This window comes from Protopterus annectens, chromosome 9.part0, assembly GCF_019279795.1.
Source record: "Protopterus annectens isolate FY-2018-M chromosome 9.part0, PAN1.0, whole genome shotgun sequence".
NCBI classification, from domain to species: domain Eukaryota; kingdom Metazoa; phylum Chordata; order Ceratodontiformes; family Protopteridae; genus Protopterus; species Protopterus annectens.
In genome coordinates this window covers 1,209,102,788-1,209,129,887 of record NC_056743.1, presented here as the reverse complement: position 1 = coordinate 1,209,129,887, position 27,100 = coordinate 1,209,102,788, and the positions used below count along the sequence as shown (strand labels likewise).

The 27,100-nt window shown below is 47.3% G+C and overlaps 1 protein-coding gene across 3 annotated transcripts in view; it reads right to left on the bottom strand.

Moving 5' to 3' along the window:
• Positions 1-27,100, bottom strand: part of ZFP91 (ZFP91 zinc finger protein, atypical E3 ubiquitin ligase) — a 1,914,309-nt gene that overhangs the window by 637,805 nt on the left and 1,249,404 nt on the right. The window lies entirely within an intron of this gene.

The window sequence follows — 27,100 nt, the reverse complement described above, 5'->3', positions numbered from 1 at the left end:
GGGTGGTCTGTACGATGCTATAAACTGAAAAGCAGTCTTGCCCACTGTCAGTTGCACATGGATGGTCTCAGATACTTCGTGCAATGCTACTAACCTGGAGGTGTGGATATCCTTGATAAATATGGAAACTCCCCCTCCTTTTGTGGTTCGGTCCGGGTTATGGGGCCGAAAAGCATGATATGAGGTATAACCTGGTAGTGCTGGGGTGCTCTGTGGAGCCTTGAACCAGGTTTCTGTCACTGCACAAATATCGATGTTCTCCATACTGAGGAGAGCTTCGAGTGCATGCATCTTGAGGTTAAGACTTATGGCGTTTAGCAGCAATACCCCTTAGTTTCTTGTTCCTTGTGCTGTCTATGGATGTGGGTTTGACTTTTGAGCCTTGCCTAAAAAAGGCACTATGGGGGTGGCAAGAGCCTTTGCCAATATCCGAAAGCCCAGAGGTGACAGGTGCAAGCCATCCCTAGCGAAGCAACGTGGCTTGTCGAGCATGTCATCCCAGGCTGACAGACACTGGATCCCCTTTGAATGACACCAAAATTTTAGCCAGTTAAAATAGATCATTTTGTCTTTATACTGTGGCATCATTCTAGGTGAGGGTAAGATGCTGCTCAAGGTTAGGGTCATACCGGCCTGGGCTACATGATCAGAGAGCTCCTTTATGTCTCCTTTCATTTAGTCAAGGGAGGTACGTCTCAGGTCATTCACGCCAGCATGTACAATGACGGAGTCATATTTGTATTTGCTTTGGAGTGACCCGAGTGCTTGCATTATGTGGCGGATCCTAGTGCCCGACAGGCAGCTCACTGTGACCTTCTCTTTATTCAGCCTGGTGAGCAGGACATCAGTGTGTCTGACAATAGAGTCACCTATTACAAGAGTATCAGGTGTGTTATTCAGCCTTAAGGGCTGTGACTGCTTGGCACATTGACTATGTGTGCTATGTGTTGTATGTGTTTTGTTTTGGGGTAGCGTTTGCTTGGATGTCTGCTTTGGAGGTCTCTGTTGCTTAGGTAGATTTTTATTTAGAGCCTCCGAGTATGTTTTTGTGTTTTTATGTGTTTGGTTCGCTGTTGTGGTGGGACTATGTGATAATGGAATTGTGTTGTGTGAGGTTACCTTCTCCTCCTGACTGGTTACACCAGTTTTGAGATGAGAGAGCTCAGCCTCCAGTTTGGCTATATGGTTGCATCTCTCACATATATTTGAACTTGTTTGGAGGAGGACAGGGTTGTCCGTGTACATGAGACAGTTGTAACATTGCCTCAAAATTCCCAGATTCACCAGCTGGACTGGAGAGGAAACCATTGACTGACCTTTGGACATGCTAGAGTAATATAGGGAACTGAATTAAAACGGACCAATAGGGGACAAGGTAATCGTAGAGAGTATAAGAGTAAGTAGTGCTTATGGTTCATTAGTGCTAACTTGCAAAATTACTTATTTGGACCAGTGAGTGGCCTTAGAATGAGAATATGGTGTTTAATTTGAGAGACAGAGCAGTTCTAAGGGAAAAAGTGAAGAGCAGACTTTGTGGAGCCAGGAATAGTTTAAACCCAATTAGGCGGCGCTGCCCGATGTTGCGCTATGCACAAAAACACGCAAAAGAGGGTTTTAAGAGAGGGAGATCAAAGAGTTTGGAATTGACCCAAAATGACCAATAAAACTACAGTTTCAAGGCAGTAACCACTCCCACAGGGGCAGGCAGGTTGCTCAATGTTTATCACTGCCACTGATGAACACAGAGACTTCCCTTTAGCCCAAGCAAACAATGGCCTCCAAGAAACTTAGAAACAGTTCAGAACAGCAAATCTGTAACTGAACTTTTTTAAATCTCAGAAAAGTGGGAAAAAAGCAAGATTTTTTTTTGTTTTTTTTAAGGAAAGCAGAGGTTCACAAGTATCAACAAGTTAGAACAGTGCAGTAAATGACCCCACACTTGAGTTCTAGGCCAGAGAGAGATAAAATGCAAGTTAAGAAAAAAAACGATTTTAAAAATAAGTGCAGGCAGGAAATTCAATAATCAGCTCTAGGTTGTGCTCTAAATACAGTTACCAACACAGAAATCAAGTTTAACAAGCCAGAAAATGCTCAAAAGTAGGCGGCAATGCAGAAAGACTTAACATGTAGGTATGCCTCTGAGGTCCAAAGTAACTAGCCAAGCCTTCTTGTCAGGCATGGGTAGAAGTTGCTGTAGTGTCAACATTTTGAATTTTGGAACATCCAGGAAACTATTTAGAATTGACAGGTCCAGTATTGGTCTCCAGGCTTTGTCCTTTCTGGGTACAGTACAGTTGTGTACCTACCGTAAATGTAGATGTTTGAGTGTATTCACTGTTGCAGTCATTACACTTCGGTTATTCGCCGGCAGGCTACCCACAGTCGGCCTGAGTTCCAAAGTCTTGGTCCAGCGTCGGTTGCTGTCGCCTCTTCCCTGACGTCAGTGCGCCAGGGGTATAAAAGATGCAACCAACGCCATTTTCTTCAGTTTTTCTTGCCCCAGATGTCAGGTACCCCCAGAAAGGAAGGCTGGAAAAATAAAATTATGCCAAAAAGCATGCATGTACGGATATAAACATTTCCTTCATCTACAAGCAAATACACCACATAGACTGTATAGAGTTGAGAAGTACAGAGAAGTCTCAGCAATGGAAAGGGAGATGGTGGGTGGGTAACCTGGACTGCAACAGTGAATACACTCCAATATCTACATTTACGGTAGGTACACAACTGTACTATGCTCATGTTTCACTGTTGCAGTCATTACACTTGGGTAGAATCCCAAAGCTGAGGTTGGGCGGCTGGGTCTAAATTGGATTTGGAGAGGCTACCAGGCCCTGCAGGACTGCAGTGGCAAAGCCTGCTCTGGATTTAGAGTAGAGAGGCAAGTGGTAGTGCTTGGTGAAAGTGTGCACTGAGCTCCAGGTTGCAGTTTCTAAAATGTCTTTGGCTGGTACTCCTCAGAAAGGCTGCTGAAGTGGCTGCTGCTCTGGCAGAATGTGGCCTAATGATCTTAGGCACTGATTTGCCATGTTGTGCATAACAGAAGCGGATGCAGTGTCCTATCCATTTTGAAATTGTCTGCTTTGTGAAAGGCTCTCCTTGTGATCCTGCAGCATAGGCTACAAACAGTTGCTCAGTTTTTCTGAAAGCTTTTGTTTTGTCCACGCAGAATCGTAGCTGTCTGTGTATATCCAAAGTGTGCAGAAGTCTCTACCCTTTATTCTGGGGATTTGGGTAGAAAGTTGGTAAATGAATGGTTTATTCAGGGCCACATTGGAAACTACTTTTGGCATGAATGCTGGGTTTGTCCTGAGAGAAACCCAGTCCTGGTGAAAAATTATGAAAGGTTCCACAGCCATTAATGCCTGTAACTCTGATACTCTTCTTGCTGAAGTTACTGCTAGGAGCAGAGCAGTTTTCCATAAGAATTTTATATCAGCTGTGCTGGCTGGTTCAAAAGGAGGCAGTGTGAGTTTTTCTAAAACAAAATTGAGATCCCAAGTTGGTACTGGTGCTCTCCTTGGGGGTCTTATGTTTTTTGTCTCTGATGTACTGTCTTAGTAGAGGATGTGAAAAAATAGGAGGTTCCGTATTGTAATGAGCTGAAATGGCAGAGGCATGGATTTTAATTGATGAGAAAGATAGGCCTTTGTCCGGCATCTCAGTTAGGTATTGTAAAATCTGAGGTATATTTGGAGCAAGTGGTTCGAGCCCTTGTACCTGGTTCCAAGCATAGAATCTCTTCAATTTTTCTGCATAAGATTTCCTAGTGCTGGGCCTCCTGGCTTCTAAAATGACATCCATAACAGCTTTAGAGAGAGGTGCAGTCTGAATGGCTACATTATCTGCCATGCTGCCAGATTTAAGGTTCTGAGTTGACTGTGCAGAATCTGATTGTTTTGTCGAGTCAGAAGATGAGGAATTTGAGGTAAAGGCCAAGCTGGGCCCTGAAAAGCTCTTTAGGATTGGGTACCAGTGCTGGCGTGGCTAGTCTGGGGCAATCAGGATCATTTTTGGCCTTTCTTGTCTGACTTTTAGGAGCACATTGGTAAGAAGAGGCATTGGAGGGAAGGCATAGACTGTCACGGCTTTCCAGCTGAATGATAGAGCATCCACTTTCCATGCTTGAGAGTGATAAGTTCTTGTGCAGAATTTCTGTAATTGGCAATTGTGAGGGGAAGCAAACAGATGTCTGGGCATCCCCATTTCCTTGCTATCATGCTGAACACCTGTGGATTTAGTTTCGATTAGTGAGGGTCCATTTCTGCTTAGTCTGCCAGTGTATTTTTTGTTCCTGGCAGGAATTGTGCCTGCAGATGTACCTGGTAGGTTAGTGCTGTGTTCCACAAGGTCATGGCTTGCCTGCATAGGGTGTAGGAATGTATGCCCCCTTGCTTGTTTATGTACCACATAACCGTGGTATTGTCCGTCTTTATTAGTAGTTGTCCTGGATGTAGTAGGTCCTTGAAAGCTGTCAGGGCATTCTGTACAGCTAGCATCTCTTTCTGATTGATGTGAAGATGCATTTGTTCCTTGGGCCACGTGCCCTGAATACATTTTCCTGCCATATGTGCCCCCCCAGGCATAATCCGATGCATCCATTGTTATTGTCTGCCTGGCTGTGGGTAAGGTGAAAGGCTGTCCCTTGTTGTGGTGACAGGCCTGGGACCACCACCGTAACTCCTGTTGTAGGCAGGGAATTAAAGTTATAATTGTCTCCAGGCTGTGACAATGTTGAGTCCAAACACTTTTTAGATACCATCGTAGTTTCCTCATATGCAGTCTTGCATATGGAATTAGTAGAATGCAGGACGCCATGAAGTCCAGGGCCTGCAGAATTTTTCTTGCAGGGAGCTGGGTCTTTGTTGCCATCAGTTGAAAGTACTGAGTCAGTTGCCTTTGTTTGGCGTGAGATAAGCCATCTGGGCAGTTGTATTTAAGCTTGCACCCAGGAATAATCTCTCTTGAGAGGGCATTAGTTTTGATTTCTTTTCGTTTACTGTGTACCCTAGACAAATTAGTAATCTTTTTACAAACGCCAGATGCTTTAGTAGAATGTCCTTGCTTTCTGCTTGAATAAGGCAGTCGTCCAAGTAGGGATATATTTGAATTCCTTTTTTTCTGCAAAATGCAATTACTGGTGCCAGGCATTTTGTGAAGACCCTGGGCGCAGTAGATAAGCCAAAGGGCAATGAAGAGAATTGGCAATGCGTTGAGCCAGCTATGAATCTGAGGTATTTTCTGCAAGTTTGTCTGATTGGGACATGCAGGTATGCCTCCTTGAGGTCCAACGTAACTAGCCAAGCCTTCTTGCCCAGCATGGGTAGAAGCTGCTGTAGTGTTAACATTTTGAATTTTGGAACATCCAGGAAAGTATTTAGGATGGACAGGTCCAGTATTTGTCTCCAGGCTTTGTCCTTTCTGGGTACTAAGAAAAGTCTTGCCCCTGTTCTTGCTGTGGTACTCTTTGAATAGCTCCCATGTCCATGAGAGCAGCAATTTGTTTTTGCGCCTCTTCCCATTGGTTTTGTGGCAGGTCCGGCATACCTCTTGATTTTGGAAGCGTGTGAAAGTGGAACCTGTAACCCTGAGAAACAATATTCAGTACCCATTTGTCCTGTGTGATTATGTACCAATTTTTTGAGAAAAATGCTAGCTTTCCCCCTAGGGGTGCTGCCAAAAGGTAAGTGCTTGGCATCTGTAGAGGGAAGTCATTGGGACTGTTTCCTATAAGGTTGTGATTTGTCTTCCCCTCCTTTGGGGGCCTGAAGCACCCCATTGTTTAGGTCTGTAGGAGCCTTGGGGCTGAGATCTGCCTCTTGGGCATCTGCCTCTTTGTGGCCTGTCTGACACCGGAAAGGACCAATTTCTTGAAAGCCAGTTTCTGCTAAACCTAGGTGGTTGAACCTGTAAGAAATCTTTTACTGTCTGCATTGATTTTGCCTTAACACCAAAGTATCATGCTGTAGTGGAGCATTCAATAATTTTACTTTAACATGTTCAGGTAAACTTTGTTCTTTCAACCAAGCATGCCTTTGAATAACAGAGCCAGTAACTGGGGCTCTACAAGAAGCCTCTAATGAATCAAAACCACATTGTAAAGTATGCTTTCCCACTTGTTCAGCTGCATGCAATAAATCCTGCATTTCCTTACTGTCAGGACTTTCTGAGATTGAAACCATTTTCTGCTTTAACAATGACATGAGGTACAGCTGATATTTAAGCATGTGAAACTGGCAATTTAAAGCCATTACAGCTAAAGTAGCAGAAGTGTAAATTGTTTTCCCCCACCTGTCCAGAGCTCTGGAATCCCTATCCGAGGGAACAGGATTTTTAGCAGTGGAAGCCTTAACCCCTTTAGGACCCTGAGAAATTGTTTCTGGATCTGCAGCAGGGTGTTTGTAAAGAAATTTATGAGAGTCAGGGACCCTGTACTACCGGTCTGGCTTGAATGGTGCAGGGGGTAAAGAATCAGGTGTCAAACTGGATTCAGAGAAATCAACAACAATATCAAGCACAGGGGGAATAGCCAGGGGCCTGTACTGGGGCAATAAAAGAAAGTCTCTGACCCTTTTCTTGGATTCTGAATAATCCTGGCTCTCCCAATGGAAATGCTCCCTCATGGTGTGCAGGGTTTCCCCAAAAGAATCCTCAGGCGGAGAGGCTGAATGTATAGACTCTTCTGCATCAGAATCCTCATAGGGAGGGAGAGAATATCCCTCATCAGAAGAGGAATCAGAGGAAATTGAAACCTGGTTAGAGGAATCATAGTCAGTGTCTTGCCTAGGCCTTTTGTCAGGAGGGGGATGGGAATAAGAAGTTATGTACTCAACATAACGTTCCATCTGAGTAGGTATCTTCATTTGTCTGCATACTTTGGGATACGGATCCGATCTCGGATCTAAGCCGGCAACTTCTATCACAGCATAGATCCGAGCTCCTAGGTCCTCCCTTTACCCATAATCCCCTGCCAACCCGGACTGATCTCAGATCAAGTTTGTCCCATAGCACAGCTAGTACAGTGTCCCAGAGGGAACTAATGTAAAGAACCCTAAGTAGGATCATTTTGGTCAGGGGGAAGGAGGGGGGGATGGTTGCAGACAAATAAAGATACCTACTCAGATGGAACGTTATGGTGAGTCCATAACTTCTTAATCTGAAGTAGGACTTCATTTGTCAGCAACCTTTGGGACAGAGTCCCCAGCTACCTAAATCTTGGTGGCCTTCATGGAAGGATATTCCGGAGCACTGCAGAGACAAACGACGCCCTACCTCGGGAGACAATATCTACTTTGTAGTGACTGATAAAGGTATGAGACGAAGCCCAAGTGGCTGCGGAACAAATGTCATCCAGAGAAACTCTAGCCTTGAAAGCAGCCGATGTAGCAATGGCCCTCGTAGAATGAGCACAGACTCCCTGAGGTGCAGGCCTTCCCGAGCTCTGATATGCTAAGAGAATACAATTAGATATCCATCGGGAGAGGGTAACCTTAGAAACCGCCTTACCGAAGTTGCTTTTGACAAAGGAGACAAACAACTGATCGGATTGCCTATGACCAGTAGTTCGATGAGTATAAAAACATAGTTGTCTGTGTACGTCTAAAGAGTGCAGCTTATACTCTCCTTTGTTTTGATAGTTGGGGAAGAATACTGGAAGATTAATAGATTGATTGATATTAAATTCCGATGATACCTTAGGTAGGAAAGACGGATTGATCCTGAGGTGAACTCTGGGTAGAAGACCAAATACGGTAGTTTGACACAGAGAGCCTGGAGTTCCGAGACTCTCTTGGCTGAAGTTATGGCCACCAAAAAGGCCGTTTTCCAAGAGAGGTATTTAAGATCAACAGTGGCCACCGGCTCGAAAGGGGGGCTAGTCAAGGCCTGTAAAACTAGGGATAAATCTCATGGGGGTACCACCTCCATGACCAGGGGCCTGAGAAGGAAGGTACCCTTAAGGAAGGTCTTGCACAGCTTGGAAGCAATAAGCGGCCCAGATTCCTGACCTACATAGTAGTGTGAAATTGCTGCAAGTTGCACTTTGACCGTTGAAGAACTAGCCCCCTGGTGAAAGAGAGAAGATAGAAAATCTAGAATAGACGCTACCGGCGCCGTGAAAGGATCTGATGGTGTTCCGCCCAAATGGAAAAACGTTTCCATTTGCTCCGATAGACCCTTCTGGTGGAGGGCTTGTGAGCTGCTACTAGGATGGCTTGGACTGGAGATGAAATTCCGGGAGTCCTTATCAGGAGTGGAACTGGAGCAACCAAGCAGTCAGCTTTAGGATGGCCAGATTCGGGGTTGGAAGACCCAGGGGGTGTGAAATGAGATCCGGAAGGGGATCCAACATCCAGGGCGGATGAATCAGGTGAGACCATAGGTAAGGGAACCACGTCTGACGAGGCCAGAATGGGGCAATGAGGATCATTTTGCTCCCCAACCGACTGGCTTTCTGCAATAGTTTCAACATCAGGGGCAGAGTCGGGTAAGCATAAAGCAGACCGGGAGGCCAAGCTTGAACTAGAGCGTCTCCCGGGGACTCCCCCGGAGGGGGGATCAGAGCGAAGAAATCGTTGCATTTGGTATTTGAGTGAGAGGCAAAAAGATTGCAACAAGGTCGCCCCCATCGGGCAAATATTTGCACTGCCACTAGAGGATTGAGAGACCACTCGTAAGGAGTCAGGATAGTACGACTGAGCCTGTCCGCTAATATGTTGGACCGTCCCGGAATGTGCGTTGCGATGAGAAAGCGGTTGGTGGATATCGCCCATTCCCACACTCTCATGGCCTCGCGGCAGAGTGGGTAAGACCTGGTTCCCCCCTGTTTGTTGATGTACCAGATGACTGACATGTTGTCCGTCTGTACTGCAATCGTCCCCACCGGAAGAGGACGTTGATATGCAAAGAGGTCTCTATGTTGTTCCACGTGCCTTGGACTGTTCTGCCCAAATAGTGCACCCCCCACCCCAGGCGAGAAACGTCCGTGGTCACTGTGGTGACTGGCGGAGGCAGCGAGAAGGGGCGTACCGTGTGGAGATTGGAGGACTAGAGCCGCCACACGAGCGACCTTCTGCAAACCTTGCTTCGGGAGATGGGATGAGACAGGGGATTGCGATATAGGGACCATTGTACCTGGAGGGTCCATTGTATGACCCTCATATTCAACCGGGCCAATGGCAGCAGCGGAAATGCTGCCGCTATGGACACTAGAGCCCTCAGGACCAATTCCGCTGAAGGAGCTTGAAGTTGAAGGATGGCCTGCACATGCAACCTCAGGTTCTGAAGCCGATCTGGTGTCAAGAAAACAAGCATCAGTCTGGAGTCCAACCTTGCCACTATGAAATCCAATACTTGTGTAGGAGCCAGGGAGGATTTGGCTGTGTTGATGGTCAACCCTAAGGGTGGAGCCAGGTTGAGGAAATAATCCCTGCATGAGCAAAGAAGATGCCTTGTTGGGGCGGTAAGGAGCCAGTCGTCCAGGTATGGAAAGACCTGAATTCCCTGGAGTCTCAGGTGGGCCGCTATCGCTGCCAAGACCGTGGTGAACACCCTGGGGGCTGAGGTGAGACCAAAGGGAAGGGCCCTGAATTGGAAATGGCTGGCTCCCAGCCGGAAGCGGAGAAACCTCCTGGAGCGTCTGTCCACGAGAATATGATAGTACGCATCCTTGAGGTCTATTGAGCACATCCAGTTGTTCTCCCTTAGTAGTGGGAAAATAGACTGCAGAGTGACCATCCGCAACTTTACTTTTGGTACTGCCAGGTTCAAGAGAGAGAGGTCCAAGATAGGCCTCGCGTCCCCCGTCTTTTTTTGGCACCAGAAAGAACCTGGAGTAAAATCCTGATCCGTGCTGATCTGGGGGGATGGGCTGGATGGCTCTTTTTTGTAAGAGCTGCTGAATTTCTGCAGCAGCCTCCTCCCTCTGATTGGGTGGTACATCGGGGAGGCTTCTGATACTGGGGGTTACAAGAAAGGGAATTTGGTATCCTCTGGATATAACACGAAGCACCCAGCGATCCGTTATGGACTCCCACATTGCTAGGTGCCTCAAGAAACGTCCCCCGACTGCCTCCAGAGTGGAGCAGCCGGGTAACTCCTCTGGGGTTCTGCGGGGGCCTCTCAGAGAAAGGTTCTCTGGTCCCAAAGTTCCTGGGACCCACTCTGCCTCTAGGGCGGTGTCCTCCCTGTCCTCCTCTGCCACGAGAGGACTGGTTGTCCGGAGCAGACTGGGATTGATGCGATTTCCGGAACCACATCTTCTTCTGACCCTTTTGGCTCTTGGTAAAGGACCTCTGGGGAGCAGAGAAGCGGACTCCGATGGCAGACAACGTCTTCCCGTCTTTCTCGCTCTGGACAAGGGTGTCGCGAACAGTTTTGCCAAACAATGCAGAACCATCAAAAGGGGCATTTGCAAATGACGCCTTAAAGGTTTCCAAGAAGTCACAATGTCAGAGCCAGGCTTGCCTCCTCTTGACCAGCCCGACTCCGCCTGCTCTAGCGGCTCCCTCAGTGGCGTGAGACAAGAGCCGCATAGAGGTGTTGGAAATAGAAAGTAGGGTGGACATTCGGGAGGAGTACAGTTGCTTGTCCCCTTCCGACATGGACCCCGGGGGGGAGGCAGCGTATTCTTTGATTAGATCCCGCTGCATCCGAATGACGTGTGCCATATAGTTCATGGCCCTCGAGGAGAAGGTCGCTGAACTGAAGGCCCGCTTCCCAAGGCGGTCCATCGCGCGAGACTCCTTGCTTGGCGGATGAACCGTGGGGCTCTCCTGAGCCAACTCTCTCTTGTTGGCTGCCACCACCAACATGGCATCTACAGGGGGACCTCAGCTCCAATAAGTTCTCTCTGACGGGGGGGGGGGCTCAAAACTTTGTCCGGGCGCTTGGGAACAGGCTCTACAGTGTCCGGCTCCTTCCAAGCCCTAGTGGCTATAAGATCCACTAAGGGGTCGGGGGAGGGGACACCCAAGAGGTAGATGGCCCTGCCTCGAACGCCTCTAGGAATACAGACTCATCGGAGGAAGCCTTGGGGGCAGACCCCCCCCCCCCGATATTTAGCATTTCCATGATGTCTCCAAAGGAGACATCCTCAGGGGGTGACCTTAGGGAGCCTTCCCCTTCATCCAAGTCCATATCCTCAGTGAGAGACTCAGGGGAGTTCACGTGCCTCCTTTTGCACTTCGACTTGCGAGGAACCTCCTCGGGGGGTTTGTCCGAGGAGTCGTCACCAGCAATATCCTGTTCCAATGGAACACCTAGAGGTGCTGAAGCAGGCTGCCCCGAAGGCCGGGTGAGGGGAGCCAGGACCAGCTGAGCGGGAGTGCAAGGGGGAGCCGAAGCCAGGACAGGGGGCCTGGATGCACTCAACAGCACCCTCTCCACCACCGCGAAAGCCGAGGGGGAGCCGCTCTCTGATGGATCCAAGATCCGACTCCCACTCGGATCAGAGGCGGGGATCGGACCCATAGCCGAGACTATCGGATCCGAAGGACCCGCACGCTCCGACAGGGACGGGGCAGAGAGCACACAGAGTCCCTCAGATCCGAAGCTCAGCCCACGGCTCCGAGAGGTCGGATCCGACAAACTCGAGGGAATAGTCGGAGCACTGTCGGCTCCGACCCACCCCGGGATCCAAAGCGGCTCGGCTCCGACAGCTCCGAACCCGGGAGGTGGGTCGGAGAAGGAGCTATAGGAGCGAAAAAAGGGGTCGAGCTCCTCCCCTGAGGGGGGGAGGCAAGAGCACTCCCATCTGCATCTGGGCCTGGATGAACCTCCTCATCATCCGGCCCATGTCCGCGTCCGACATACTGAATGTGGACCTCGAGGAGGCCACCGAGGCAGGCCTGGAGTGCTGCCTCGATGATCTCGACGGGGACAGGGTCACCTCCTCCTCTGGTCACAGGGAGAAGCAAGGGGATTGGATCTGAGGAGGAGGTGAAACAGAAACCCTGGAGAGAGAAACACGCTTGGCAGGCGGGGCCGAGGAGTTGTTCTCGGTCCGCCGCTTAAGGTGCTTCTCCCTCCGCTTCTGTTTCCTGGCCTCCCTCACCACCGAAGCCACAGTGGGAGGTTGAGTCCTGGTCGGAGGGGGGCAGGAGTGGCCGTTACCGAGGACTGGGTAACGGTCACAGAAGTACCTGAGGCCGGAGCTGGGTCTGGGGGCAAAAGGCCCACCAAAACCAGCTTCGACCTCCGATCCTTAAGTGCCCTGGGGTTGAACATGCAAATCGCGCAACCCGAAGAGAGGTGTTCAAACCCAAGGCACCTAACGCACAGAGTGTGGCCATCAGCCGGTGAAAGCTTGTGACCACACTCGGTGCATTTTGAAAAAATGGCTTTAGGGGTCTCCGACATAACTAAAGTAAAACACACTCACTAGGCCCCTACACTCTATATATACATACACACACACACTACGACCAGCGAGGGCAGGGAGGAAAAATTAAATTAAAATTTAAGCTAATTTAAGCTAAAATGTAAGAGAAATTAGCGTAAAGGGGAAACCTAAACACACACACACTCGATTAAGAAATATAAGAGAGAGTTGAAAACTGTTTCTCTCAATCACAAAGAGCTCTGGAATCTAGCTGTTGCTAGAAGAGCGGCAAACTAGATCTGGGGTCAATCAGGGTTGGCAGGGGATTATGGGTAAAGTGAGGAGCTAGGAGCTCGGATCTATGCTGTGATAGAAGTTGCCGGCTCGCGTCCGAGATCGGGTCCGTATCCCAAAGGTTGCTGACAAATGAAGTCCTACTTCAGATCCCCTGATTAAAGTAATTAGGTCTTTGGCCATTTTAAGCATCTGTTTCTTTGGCATGGATGACTGTTCAGTAGAATGCTGTACTTGTTTCCTTGTCTTTAATGGTGTTTTTAACTATGCCTTGGCTGCTGTAGTGGGCTTAATTGTAAGCTGTGAAGGTCTGAAAACACCCTCAGAAGCCGATGCCTGCTCAGCGGCTCCGGATCCATCTGAGGGGATAGTTTCCGTAGGCCCAATACCTTGAGTTTCCACAGGCGTCTCCACGTGGCTGTCGGATATGGCCTGTGGCTCTGAGGTAGCGGGTGTCAGGGGCTGCGAAAGCACCTCACTCACTGAGAACTGGCGACTGGCCTAGAAGAGGCTTTGTCGTTGGTTTTGGACCTCGGATGCCTGTCCTTTTCTTTGTCTTTGCGTTTTTTATAAATTCCGGTCGTCGGTTGTTCCGACGGCATTATGTAATTAAACCTTCGGCCAAAATAATGTAAAGCAAAATCAAACTGACGTTTAATAGTGCGTTTATTGAATCTAGCACAAAACTGACAACTGGTAACGTCGTGGTCAGGGCCTAGGCAAGGAATACAGTAAGAGTGAAAGTCCTTATAAGGTATTTGCTTCCCACAAGAGATGCAATTAACTTTTACTGACATCGGTCTGGAGCAAGAAAAAGTTTGCCCAATGGGGTACTTAGCTTTATTGAAAACTCTGTTCTGAAACTCAATTTCGAAAATCTCAGGAGTCGGCCGACCGGCACTTGCGAACTGCTTTTGCTTTGGGCACCGCGCGGCAAGAAAGACTGAAGAAAACGGTGTTGGTTGCATCTTTTATACCCCTGGCGCACTGACGTCAGGGAAGAGGCGACAGCAACCAACGCCATACCAGGAGTTTGGAACTCGGGCCGACTGCGGGTAGCCTGCCGGCGGATAACCCGAGTGTAATGACTACAACAGTGAAAAGTACAGTTTTGTACCTACCATAAATGTAGATGTCCAATAGGTATGCATCTGCAGTCATAACAAATGGGTTGTCCTGCCTCAGGCAGCCCTTCGGTCGGCCGGATTCCAAAGTCTGGGTCTGGCCTCGGCTGATGTCGCACTTCACCCGACGTCATAGCTGCTGGGGTATAAAGGCATCAGCAGACGCCATTTTCCTCAGTGTTTCTTGCCCCAGATGCCAGGTGCCCTCTAGGAAGGCTAAATTTGAATAAATGCAAATAATTCCAAACAGAAGAAAGCAAAATATATATATACATATATACATATAAACAAATACACCATAATAGATTCCCCCAGCTAGCTAAAAGAGGGGTAAGGACCCTAGGAATACCACAGAGGGGAAGGAGGGTGGGTAATCCTGACTGCAGATGCATACCTATCGGACATCTACATTTATAGTAGGTACAAAACTGTACTATGTCCTTCAAGGAAGCATCTGCAGTCATAACAAATGGGTAGAATACCATAGCCAAACTGGGGGAGGAGGCACTAAGATAGTGATGGTGTAGTTAGGATCCCTTGTAAAACAGCAGTTGCAAAACCTGCTCGGGATCTGGAGTATAAAGGAAGATTATAATGCTTGGTAAATGTATGCACGGAGCTCCAAGTAGCAGCTTCTAAAAGGTCTTTGGTAGCCACTCCTCGTAGGAAAGCTGTAGTGGTGGCTGTAGCTCTTGTGGAGTGAGGTCTGATATTTTCAGGAGTTGTCTTTCCATGAAATGAGTAGCAGAATCGAATGCAATTTCCTATCCATTTTGAGATTGTCTGTTTTGAAATTGCTTTTCCTTGCACTCCTGTTGCATATGCTACCAGAAGCTGGTCAGTTTTTCTGCTGGCCTTTGTTCTGTCCAGATAGTAGTGCAGTTGTCTGTGTACATCCAAGGTGTGTAGCAGTTCCCCCCCCCCTATTCTGTGGGTTGGGGAAGAATGTAGGCAAATGTATGGCTTGATTAAAGGATACCCTGGATACCAACTTTGGCATAAAAGTAGGATTGGTTCTCAGAGACACTCTATCCTGATGGAAGATAAGGAAAGGCTGCACTACCATTAATGCCTGTAACTCGGATACCCTTCTTGCTGAAGTGATTGCTAGCAGGAAGGCAGTTTTCCAAGATAAGAACTGTAAGTCTGCTGTTGCTGCTGGTTCAAAAGGAGGAAGTGTTAATTTTTCTAGCACAAAATTGAGATCCCATGCAGGCAAAGGTGGTTTCCTTGGAGGCTTTACATTTTTGATCCCTCTCAAAAATTGTCTGAGGAGAGGATGAGAGAAGACAGGAGGATCCATGTTGTACTCTGCTGAAATTGCTGATGCATGTATCTTAATGGAAGAATAGGACAGGCCATTGTGGAACAGTTCTGCTAAGTATTCCAGGATGTGTGCTAGGTTTGCTAGTGTGACATTTTCTACCTTTTCTGCACTCCAAATGAGGAATCTTTTCCATTTGGCTGAATATGTTTTCCTTGTGGAGGGTCTGCGAGCCTCCAGGATAATGTCCTTAACCCTCTGAGATAAATCAAGTTGATTTTGTTTTATGCAATTTTCCAAGCAGTTAGCTGCAGTGTTTTTAAGTTTGGATGCAGGGTCTTGTAATTGTTCTGCGTTAGAAGTAAAGGACATAGAGGTAGATGCCATGAATGCGTCCGAGACATGCTTCTCAGTAGCGGGTACCAATGTTGCCTCGGCCAGTCTGGAGCTATCAGAATTACCTTTGGCTGTTCCTCTCTGATCTTCAGTAGAACTTTGTACATCAAAGGAAGAGGTGGAAAGGCATATACTGTCAGGTCCTTCCAGCTGAAAGAAAGGGAGTCCACCCTCCAGGCAAGTGGGTGGTATACTCTTGAGCAGAATTTCTTCAGTTGGTAGTTGTGTGGGGAGGCAAACAGGTCCATCTCTGGCATTCCCCAATCCTTTGTTATGGTTCTGAAAATATCTGGATGCAGCATCCATTCGTGAGCATCCGTGGTAGTCCTGCTTAAGCTGTCTGCTAGTGAATTCTCTTTTCCTGGTACAAATCTGGCCTGCAGCTGGATGTTGAGATTCAGGGCCAAGTTCCACAGGTCCATTGCCGTCCGGCATAGAGGGTATGAATGTGTGCCTCCTTGTTTGTTGATGTACTACATGACTGTGGTATTGTCCGTCCTTATCAGCAGGTGTCCTTGCTGGATGAATGGTCTGAATGCCTCGATTGCATGTTTCACTGCCAGCATCTCCTTTAGATTTATGTGTAGATTCAGCTGGTCTTGTGACCATAGGCCTTGGATACACTTGTCTTCCATGTGTGCCCCCCAGCCTAGGTCTGAGGCGGCCGTGGTGATGGTCTGCCTTGGATGTGGTTTGTGGAAAGGCAATCCTCTGTTTATCTGACAGGCCTGAGCCCACCACAGGAATTCTTTTTTCAGACATGGAATGATTGGTATCTGGGCTTCTAGACTGTGTCTGTGTTGAGACCATACATTCCTTAGGTACCATTGTAACTTTCTCATATGCAGCCTGGCATGTGGGATCAATATTATGCAGGATGCCATGTAACCCAGGGTCTGCAGGACTTTCCTTGCAGTAAGCGGAGTTTGTCTTGTTAATGCCATGAAATAGACTGGTAGTTGCTTTTGTTTTTCCTCTGTGAGAAAAGCCATCTGAGTTATTGTGTCCAGTACTGCACCCAAAAATGTTATCCTTTGGGATGGCACTAGTCTTGATTTTTGTATGTTGACTGTGTATCCCAAGGCTTGCAGCAGTTGCATGACATTGGCCAAATCCTTTATTAATTTTGTCTTGTTGTCCGCTTGTATTAGGCAGTCGTCCAGGTATGGGTAGATTTGAATTCCCTGAAGCCTGCAATGAGCAATTACTGATGCCAGGCATTTCGTGAATACTCTGGGCGCAGTAGATAAGTCAAAGGGCAATGCTGAGAATTGATAATGCTCTGATCCTGCGGGAAATCTGAGGTGTCTTCTGCAATCTGGTCGTATAGGGACGTGCAGGTATGCCTCCTTGAGATCTAGAGACACCAGCCAAGACTCCTTGCCCAACATGGGAAGAAGTTGCTGTAGGGTCAGCATTTTGAATTTTGGAACAATGAGGTATGTGTTCAGTGCGGACAAATCGAGAATAGGCCTCCATTGATTTTCTTTTCTTGGTGCAAGGAATAGTCTGGAGTAAAATCCTTGGCCTTGTTCCATAGATGGTACCTTTTCTATTGCTCTCATCCTTAGTAAACTGAAGATTTGTTTTAGAGCCTCTGATTTCTGGCTTGGTGGAAGGTTTGGCATTCCTCTCTTTTTTGGTAGAGTGTGGAAGTGAAACTTGTAACCCTTGTCTATTGTTTGTAAAGTCCATTTGTCTCCTGTAATACAATGCCAACTTCTTGAGAATAAGGCTAGTTTTCCGCCCAAGGGTGCTTCCAGTTGTTCCCTGGTAGGCGGAATCAGAGCCAAGTCATTGTGTCTGTCCTGTACAAGTGGTTGCAGTCGCAGCTGTGGCGGCACTTCTTTGGTTGGCAGGTTGCCACTGACGACCCCTGTAGGCACCCCTAGATTGACCTCTGCCTCTTGGGCGTCTATTTCTGCCTCTCGGTGCTCTGGAGGTGTCTGGAAAGGACCAATTCTTTGAAGGCCAATTTCTGCTAAACCTCGGATGTTGGACCTGCAAAAATTCCTTGACTGTTTGGACAGTTTTGCTTTTTCTTCCACTTTCTTTAGAACCTCCTGTGCAGGGGAGCCAAACAAACTTTGTTTCTCCATAGGGGCATCCAGGAGTTTAGACTTAACATGGTCTGGTAAGGATTGTTCTTTTAACCAGGCATGCCTTCGAATCACTGCTCCAGTCATAGCTGATCTAAATGAAGCCTCCAGTGCATCATAGCCACATTTTAAGAAATGATTACTGACCTGCTGAGAATTGTGTACCAAATCCTGAAGGGACTTGCGGTCTAAAGGTTCAGGAGAGGCCAGCTTTTTATTCAGCTGATCTAACAAAAATTCCTGGTACTGTATCATGTGAAATTGTCAGCTTAAAGCCCTGGCAGAAAGAGTAGAAGATGTATAAACCTTTTTACCCCATCTCTCTAATGCTCTAGATTCTCTTTCAGATGGTAGTGGGTTTTTGGCAGTGGCAGCTGCAACACCTTTAGGGCCCTGACAAATGGTTTCTGGGTCTGCAGCATGAGCCTTATACAAGTGGTAGTGAGAATCCGGGACCCTGTAGTATCTGTCAGGCTTTGCAGGGGCCGGGGGAAGAGAATCAGGGGCAGTACTGGCATCATTGTATGCATCAACAACTGATAGTACAGGTGGAATGGCTAAAGGCCTATGCTGTGGTAAGTGTAAAGAAGTCCTTAGCCTTTTCCTAGAATCAGAAAAATCCTGACCCTGCCATTGGAAGTGTTCTCTCATTGAGTGTAGGGTTTCCCCAAAAGAAAATTCTTCTGGAGGTGAGGCAGAAGGAATGGAGTCTTCTGCATCAGAATCCTCATAAGGTGAGTACGGGCCTTCCTGATGGTCCGATACATCTGAACCATCCGAGGAGTAGTCAGAGGACAAAGGTTCAGGGGGTTCAGTCCTAGGCCTCTTTTCAGGAGGGGGTTGTGAGGACCTGTCTGGGTGAGGATGGGTTCCCGTGATAAGAGAAATAAGGTCCTCAGCAAGGCTGAGAATCTGGGAACTTGAGGTAGGCCTGTGAGAGGGAGCTTTTGAAAGTAAGGCCTTGGAAAGTTTGGCTGCTTTAGCCCTGGAAAAGGCCTTGATAGACATAGAAGCAGGGGGTCTAGCTGCCCCACGTGCAGGAGTAGAGATGTCCATCGGAATAGTGTCAGACAACTCTTGTGTGCCTGCTAAGTACAGTTTTGTACCTACCATAAATGTAGATGTCCGAGAGGAATGCATCTGCAGTCATTACAAATGGGTTGTCCTGTCGTCAGGCAGCCCTTCGGTCGGCCGGATTCCAAAGTCTGGGTCTGGCTTCGGCTGGTGTCGCACTTCACCCGACGTCATTGCGGCAGTTTTCGGGTATAAAGGCATCAGCCGACGCCATTTTCCTCAGTGTTTCTTGCCCCAGATGCCAGGTGCCCTCTTGGTAGGCTAAATTTGGATAAATGTCAAAGTTTCCAAATAGTAGAGAGCAAACACACAAAATAAACATGTATGTACATATATACAAACAAATACACCATAATAGATCCCCCAAAGCTAGCTGAAGATTGGTAAGTACCCTAGGAGTGCCTCAGAGGGGAAGGAGGGTGGGTAATCCCGACTGCAGATGCATTCCTCTCGGACATCTACATTTATGGTAGGTACAAAACTGTACTATGTCCTCCAAGGATGCATCTGCAGTCATTACAAATGGGTAGAATACCATAGCTAAACTAGGGGAGGAGGAAATGAGAATAGATTATGGTGTAGTCAGGATCCCTTGCAAAACAGCAGTGGCAAAGCCAGCACGGGATCTAGAATATAGAGGTAAGTTATAATGCTTGGCAAATGTATGCACGGAGGTCCAAGTAGCAGCCTCTATAATGTCCTTGGTAGCCACTCCTCGTAAGAAAGCTGTGGTAGTGGCTGTGGCCCTTGTGGAGTGAGGCCTGATGTTCTCTGGAGTTTTCTTTCCATGGTAGGAGTAACACAGTCTAATGCAATTTCCTATCCATTTGGAGATTGTCTGTTTAGAAATTGGTTTTCCTTCTTTTCCCGTTGCATAAGCTACCAGGAGCTGGTCAGTTTTTCTATTGTTTTTTGTCCTGTCCAGGTAGTAGCGTAATTGTCTGTGTACATCCAAGGTATGTAAGAGTTTTTCTCCCCTGTTCTGTGGATTGGGGTAGAAAGTAGGAAGGTGGAGAGCCTGATTTAAAGAGACTCTGGATACCACCTTAGGCATAAATGTAGGATTTGTTCTCATGGACACACTATCTTGGTGGAAGATCAGGAAGGGTTGTACTGCCATTAATGCTTGTAGTTCAGAGACCCTTCTTGCTGAAGTTATTGCCAGCAGGAAGGCAGTCTTCCAGGATAGGTATTGTAAGTCTGTTGTAGCTGCTGGTTCGAAAGGAGGCAGAGTCAGTTTTTCTAGCACAAAGTTCAAGTCCCATGCTGGCAATGGAGGTTTCCTGGGAGGTTTTACATTTTTAATTCCCCTCAGAAACTGTCTGAGCAGAGGATGCGAGAAGACAGGAGGATCCAAGCTGTATTGTGCCGAAATAGCTGAAGCATGTATCTTGATGGAGGAATAGGACAGTCCTGTGTGGAAGAGCTCAGCCAAGTACTCCAGGATGTTGGCTATGTTCACCAGAGTCACATCTTGCCCTTTTGCAGCGCTCCAGATGAGATATCTTTTCCATTTTGCTGCATAATTCTTTCTTGTTGAAGGTCTACGAGCCTCCAGGATTATGTCCTCAACCCTTTGTGATAAATTTGTGCTAATTTCTGTCATGTGATGTTCCAGGCAGTTAGTTGCAGAGTTTTTAGGATTGGATGCAGAATGTTGTAGTTGTTCTGTGTCAGCAGCAATGGGATCAGTGGTAATTTCCATATTTGTTCCCTGGACATGCTCCTCAGAAGTGGGTACCAATGTTGTCTTGGCCAGTCTGGGGCTATCAGAATGATCCTCGGACGTTCCTCTTTGATCTTGAGAAGCACTTTGTGTATCAAAGGAAGTGGTGGGAATGCATATGCTGTCATGCTTTTCCAACTGAAGGATAGGGAGTCCACCTTCCAAGCAAGTGGGTGGTAAGTCCTTGTGCAGAATTTCTTCAACTGGTGATTGCATGGGGATGCAAACAAGTCTATTTGTGGTAATCCCCATTTTCTTGTGATGGCTTTGAAGATGTCTGGGTGCAACATCCATTCGTGGGCATCTGTCATAGTTCTGCTTAATATGTCTGCCAGAATGTTTTCCTTCCCTGGAACATAAATAGCCTGTAACTGAAGGCTGTAACCCAGAGCCACATCCCATAGGTCTAATGCCAGCCGGCATAGGGGGTATGAGTGTGTGCCTCCCTGTTTGTTGATGTACCACATAACTGTGGTGTTGTCTGTCCTTATCAACAGCTGGCCTTCGTGGAGAAGAGGTCTGAATGCCTGGATTGCCAATTTTACTGCCATCATTTCTTTTAGATTTATGTGCAGATGCAGTTGGTCTTGAGTCCATAGGCCTTGAATGCACTTGTCCGTCATGTGTGCCCCCCAACCGAGGTCTGAGGCATCTGTCATGATAGTTTGTCTTGGATGACTTGTGCTGAAGGGCAGTCCTGTGTTTGATTGGCAGGCCTGTGCCCACCATGAGAACTCTTGTTTCAGGCATGGAATCATTGGAATTTTGGTTTCCAGGCTGTGCTTGTGCTGAGACCACAAATTCTTTAGGTACCACTGTAGCTTTCTCATATGAAGCCTGGCATGAGGGACCAGGATTATGCAGGATGCCATGAAGCCTAGAGCTTGTAACACTTTTCTTGCAGTTAGATGGCTCTGCTTTGTTAATGCCAAAAAGTAGAGAGGAAGTTGTTCTTTCTTTTCTGCAGTTAGAAATGCCATTTGTTTGGATGTGTCCAGTTCTGCACCCAGAAAAGTTATTATTTGGGATGGAATCAGCCTTGACTTTTCTGAATTGACTGTGTATCCCAGGGCTTGAAGCAGGTAGATAACTCTTTGTAAGTCTTCTGTTAATTTGTTTTTGTTGTCCGCTTGTATCAGGCAGTCGTCCAGGTAGGGATAGATTTGAATCCCCTGAAGTCTGCAATGAGCGATTACTGATGCCAGGCATTTCGTGAACACTCTGGGCGCAGTAGATAAGCCAAAGGGCAATGCTGAGAATTGATAATGCTCTGATCCTGCAAGAAATCTGAGGTATCTTCTGCAAATTGGTCTTATGGGGACGTGCAGGTATGCCTCCTTGAGATCTAGAGTTACCAGCCAAGACTCCTTGCCCAGCACGGGAAGAAGCTGCTGTAGAGTCAGCATTTTGAATTTTGGGACAATGAGGAATGTGTTTAGAGCGGACAGATCTAGAATAGGCCTCCATTTGTTTTCTTTTCTTGGTACCAGGAAGAGCCTGGAGTAAACTCCCTTCCCTTGCTCCATGGGTGGTACCTTTTCCACAGCTCTCATTCTTAATAATTGAGATATTTGTTTTAGAGCTTCTGCCCTTTGAGTAGGTGGTAGGTTCGGCATTCCTCTCTTTCCTGGTAGAGTATGGAAGTGGAACCTGTAACCCTGGTCTATAGTTTGCAAAATCCATTTTTCTCTTGTAATGCAGTGCCAGTTTCTTGAAAATAAGGTTAGCTTTCCGCCTAAGGGTGCTTCTAGTTGTTCCCTGGTAGGCGGTGTCACCGCCAAGTCACTGTGATTGAGTTGTTGTAGTGGTGGTGGCCGTGTCCGTGCCTCGTTGGTTGTTACCCTGCCACTGGCGACCCCTGTAGGCACCTCTGGTTTGGTTTCTGCCTCTAGAGCCTATTCCTGCCTCTTTGTGCCTTAGAGGACTCCGGAAAGGACCAATTCTTGGAGGGCCAATTCCTGCTAAACCTTGGAGGTTGAACTTGTAAGAAATCTTTTACGGTTTGCACAGATTTTGCTTTCTCTTCCATCTTTTTGAGAACCTGTTGTGCGGGGGCACCAAATAAATTGAACTTGTCCATAGGTGCATCCAAAAGCTTAGATTTGATATGGTCTGGTAATGCCTGTTCTTTCAACCATGCATGCCTCCTTATAACTGTGCCCATCATGGCTGATCTAAAGGAAGCCTCCAGTGCATCATAGCCACATTTTAAAGAATGGTTACTAACCTGCTGAATGTTATGTAACATTTCTTGAACATACTTTTTATCTAAAGATTCTTCAGAGGACAGCTTTTTAGTCAACTGGTCAAGCATAAACTCTTGATATTGAATCATATGGAATTGGCAATTCAAAGCTCTAGCTGACAAAGTAGCAGAGGTGTAAACTTTTTTACCCCATCTCTCTAAGGACCTGGAATCCCTTTCAGAGGGAGGGTTTTTAGAAGAAGTAGCTGCTACAGCTTTAGGGCCCTGGGAGATAGTCTCTGGATCTGCAAAAGGGGCCATATATAAGAGGTGATGAGTGTCCGGGACCCTGTAGTACCTATCTGGTTTAGCAGGAGCCGGAGGCAAAGTATCAGGAGAAGTGCAAGCATCATTAAATGCATCATCAACAACAGATAGAACTGGAGGAATAGCTAAAGGTCTATGCTGTGGTAAGTGTAGAAAGGTCCTAAGCCTTTTTCTTGAGTCTGAGAAATCCTGGCCCTGCCACTGGAATTGTTCCCTCATAGCATGCAAGGTTTCCCCAAAGGAAAATTCCTCTGGAGGAGAGGCTGAAGGGATGGAATCCTCAGCATTGGAATCTTCGTAAGGAGAATAAGAAGCCTCAGGAGGATCAGAATGAAGAGTCATCTGTGGCTACTGGCTCAGGGGGCTCTGCTCTAGGCCTCTTTTCTGGAGGAGGGAGAGAGGCCCTGTCTGGATGAGGCTGGGATCCCCGGATTAAAGTGATGAGATCCTGTGCCAAAGAAAGCATATGGGAGCTGGTGCTGGGCCTGTGAGAGGGGGGCTTGGCAGGCACTGGCTTGGAAGTTTTGGCTGCTTTAGCCCTGGCAAAGGCCTTAATAGACATAGCTGGAGGAGGCCTAGAAGCTCCACGTGCAGGAGAAGAAATATCTAGTGGAATGGTGTCTGATAAATCCTGTGAAATCACAACAGAAGGCTGGATTTCAGAAGCCGTTTCTACCAGAATGGAAGAGGCCTCGGTAGAAGGCAAGTTGTCGGCAGAAGAACGAACCACTTGCTTGGTTTCGGCCGAAACCGAGACACTCGCGGATTGCTTGGCCGTGGTTTCAGCCGAAACCGCGGACCGCGAGTGTCGGTCCTTTTCTTTGCGTTTCTTAGATATTTGCGTAGTCGGATGATCCGACGGCATAATGTAGGTAAAATCGGAGCGGAAAATCTGTTCAGCAAAGTCCGAGCGACGTCTCAGCGTCCGCCGGTTAAAAGAAGCACAGGCTAGACAAGCTGCTACGTCGTGGTGTGGGCCTAGACAATGAATACAGTAGGAGTGGAAATCTTTATGAGGTATTTGTTTCCCACAAGATAAACAGTTATTAACTTTCTCTGACATCGGCTGAGGCAAGAAAGAGTCCCCAACGGGGTACTTAGCTTTATAGAAGTCTTCGAAGTAGTATTCGGTAGAAGTAATCTCTGGATCTGACCAACCGGCACTTGCGAACAGCTTCTGCTTCGGGCGCCACGCGGCAAGAAAGACTGAGGAAAATGGCGTCGGCTGATGCCTTTATACCCGAAAACTGCCGCAATGACGTCGGGTGAAGTGCGACACCAGCCGAAGCCAGACCCAGACTTTGGAATCCGGCCGACCGAAGGGCTGCCTGACGACAGGACAACCCATTTGTAATGACTGCAGATGCATCCTTGAAGGACATCTTCAGCAGGAATTTCTGTAGCCGACTCAGCCATGGCCTGTGTGGCCTCGGTTATCGGAGGCATGCTTTCGGCCGAAGGGAGAACAGAGGTCTCGGTTTCAGCCGAAACCGAGACACCCATGTAGGCCTAACCGTGGTTTCAGCCGAAACCGCGGGCCGCGAGTGTCGGTCCTTTTCTTTGCGGTTTTTAGCTAAATGTGTAGTCGGAGTCTCCGACGGCATTTTATATGCAAAAGTGGAGCCAAAAAACTCTTCTGCAAACTCCGACCAACGTCTAAGAGCCCGTCGGTTGAAGGAAGCACAGGCGAAACAAGCTGATACGTCATGGTCTGGGCCTAAGCAAGGAAGGCAGTAAGAGTGGAAATCCTTATGAGGTATTTGTTTCCCGCAAGTTAAACAATTATTTACTTTGTCTGACATCGGCGGAGGCAAGAAAGAGTCCCCAACGGGGTACTTAGCTTTTTAGAAGTCTTCGGTACGCTGAAATCTCTGGATCTGACCGACTGGCACAGCTTCTGCTTCGGGCACCGCGCGGCAAGAAAGACTGAGGAAAACGGCGTCGGCTGATGCCTTTATACCCCAAGCAGCTATGACGTCGGGTGAAGTGCGACATCAGCCGAGGCCAGACCCAGACTTTGGAATCCGGCCGACCGAAGGGCTGCCTGAGGCAGGACAACCCATTTGTTACGACTGCAGATGCATCCTTGAAGGACATCATGATGAACATCAAGAAAAGTCTTGAATAAAATCAGTGTCCCTGTTCTAGCTGTGGTACTTTTTGAATAGCTCTCATGTCCATGACAGCAGAAATTTGTTTTTATCCCTCTGCCCATTGGTTTTGTGGCAGGTCTGGCATACCTTTTGACCTTGACAGGGTGTGAAAGTGGAACTTGTAACCATGAGAAACAATATTCAGTAGCCATTTGTCCTGGGTGATCACATACCAATTTTGTGAGAAGAGTGCTAGTTTTCCCCCTAAGGGTGCTGTCAAAAGGTAAGTGCTTGCCTTTAGTAGACGGAAGTCATTGAGACTGTTCCTATAAGGTTGTGATTTGTCTTTTCCGCCTTTGGGGGCTGCAGCACCCCATTGTTTAGGTCTGTATGAGCCTTGGGGCTGAGATCTGCCTCTTGGGCGTCTGTATCTGCCTATTTGTGGCCTGTCTGACACTGGAAAGGACCATTTTTTAGAAGGCCAGTTCCTGCTAAATCTAGGTGGCTGTACCTCTCAGAAATTCTTTACTTTCTGCATTGATTTTGCTTTATCCTCCATTTTCTTTAACACCTCTTCTGCCTTAACACCAAACAAAGTATCATGCTGCAGTGGAGCATCCAATAATTTTGCTTTAACATGGTCAGATAAACTTTGTTCTTTTAACCCAGAATGCCTTCGAATGACAGAGCCTGTAACTGCGGCTCTGCAAGAAGCCTCTAATGAATCAAAACCACATTGCAGAGTATGTTTTCCTACTTGTTCAGCTGCTTGCAATAAATCCTGCATGTCCTTATTGTGAGGACCTGCTGAGCTTGTAAGCATTTTCTGTTTTAGCAAAGACATTAGATACTGTTGATATTTAAGCATGTGAAACTGGCAGTTCAAAACCCTTACAGCTAAAGTAGCAGAAGTGTAAGCTTTCTTCCCCCATCTATCCAGGGCTCTAGAATCCCTATTAGAGGGAAAGTACAGTTTTGTACCTACCATAAATGTAGATGTCCGAACAGGATAGCATCTGCAGTCATAACAAATGGGGTTGTCCTGTCGTCAGGCAGCCCTTCGGTCGGCCGGATTCCAAAGTCTGGGTCCGGCTTCGGCTGATGTCGCACTTCACCCGACGTCATCTCTGCTGGTCTTCGGGTATAAAGGCATCAGCCGATGCCATTTTCCTCAGTGTTTCTTGCCCCAGATGCCAGTTGCCCTCTTGGAAAGCTAAATTTTGGATAAATGCCAATGTTTCCAAAAAAGTAGAAGGCAAACACAACAGATAACAATGTATGTACATATATACAAACAAATACACCATAAGAGACTCCCCCCCCCAGCTAGCTATTAGGAGGGTAAATACCCTAGGAGTACCACAGAGGGGAAGGAGGGTGGGTAATCCTGACTGCAGATGCTATCCTGTTCTGACATCTACATTTATGGTAGGTACAAAACTGTACTATGTCCTTCAAGGATGCATCTGCAGTCATAACTAAATGGGTAGAATAGCATAGCCAAACTAGGGAGGAGGAAGAAGAATTATGGTGTAGTTAGGATCCCTTGCAGTACAGCAGTGGCAAACCCTGCTCGGGATCTAGAGTATAGAGGTAAATTATAATGTTTGGCAAATGTATGCACGGAGGTCCAAGTAGCCGCCTCAATAATGTCCTTGGTTGCCACTCCTCGTAAGAAAGCTGTGGTAGTGGCTGTAGCCCTTGTAGAATGAGGTCTTATGTTCTGTGGAATTGGTTTTCCGTGGTAGGAGTAGCAGAATCTTATGCAATTTCCTATCCATTTGGAGATTGTCTGTTTGGAAATTGCTTTTCCTTCCCTTCCTGTTGCATAGGCTACTAAAAGCTGGTCAGTTTTTCTGTCACCTTTGGTTCTGTCCAGGTAGTAGCGTAACTGTCTATGTACATCCAAGGTATGCAGCAGTCTTTCCCCCCTGTTCTGTGGATTGGGAAAGAAGGTAGGTAGGTGGATTGCCTGGTTTAAAGACACTCTGGATACCACCTTAGGCATAAATGTAGGATTAGTTCTCATGGACACCCTATCTTGATGGAAGATTAGGAAGGGTTGTACTGCCAATTAAGGCCTGTAGTTCCGAAACCCTCCTTGCTGAAGTAATTGCCAGTAGGAAAGCAGTTTTCCATGATAGGTGTTGAAGATCTGCTGTTGCTGCTGGTTCAAATGGAGGGAGTGTCAATTTT